Raw genomic sequence first — 258 nt, forward strand, 5'->3', positions numbered from 1 at the left:
CTCTCTCTCTCTCTCTCTCTCTCTCTCTCTCTCTCTCTCTCTCTCTCTCTCTCTCTCTCTCTCTCTCTCTCTCTCTTTCTATCTGTCTTTCTCTCCTTCTTTCACACATATTTCCAATGCGTCGGTTTACCCGCTCTCGCACGATGCCAATTTTGCCACCAATACATATCCGTTATGCCATCCTCGCCCAATGTAGTAGTTAGAAGCGCGACCGTGTCGTCTTGTGTTTTTCTTTCTTTTTGTTTTTTGTTTTTTTTT

General features: G+C 43.8%; 1 protein-coding gene across 1 annotated transcript in view; it reads right to left on the reverse strand.

The window, feature by feature from the left end:
* The window catches only part of LOC116842603, a 106,632-nt gene that overhangs the window by 8,233 nt on the left and 98,141 nt on the right, over positions 1-258 (reverse strand). The window lies entirely within an intron of this gene.

This window comes from Odontomachus brunneus, unplaced genomic scaffold (assembly GCF_010583005.1).
Source record: "Odontomachus brunneus isolate Ranch 3 - 2012 unplaced genomic scaffold, Obru_v1 Obru_scaffold_026, whole genome shotgun sequence".
Lineage (NCBI taxonomy): Eukaryota > Metazoa > Arthropoda > Insecta > Hymenoptera > Formicidae > Odontomachus > Odontomachus brunneus.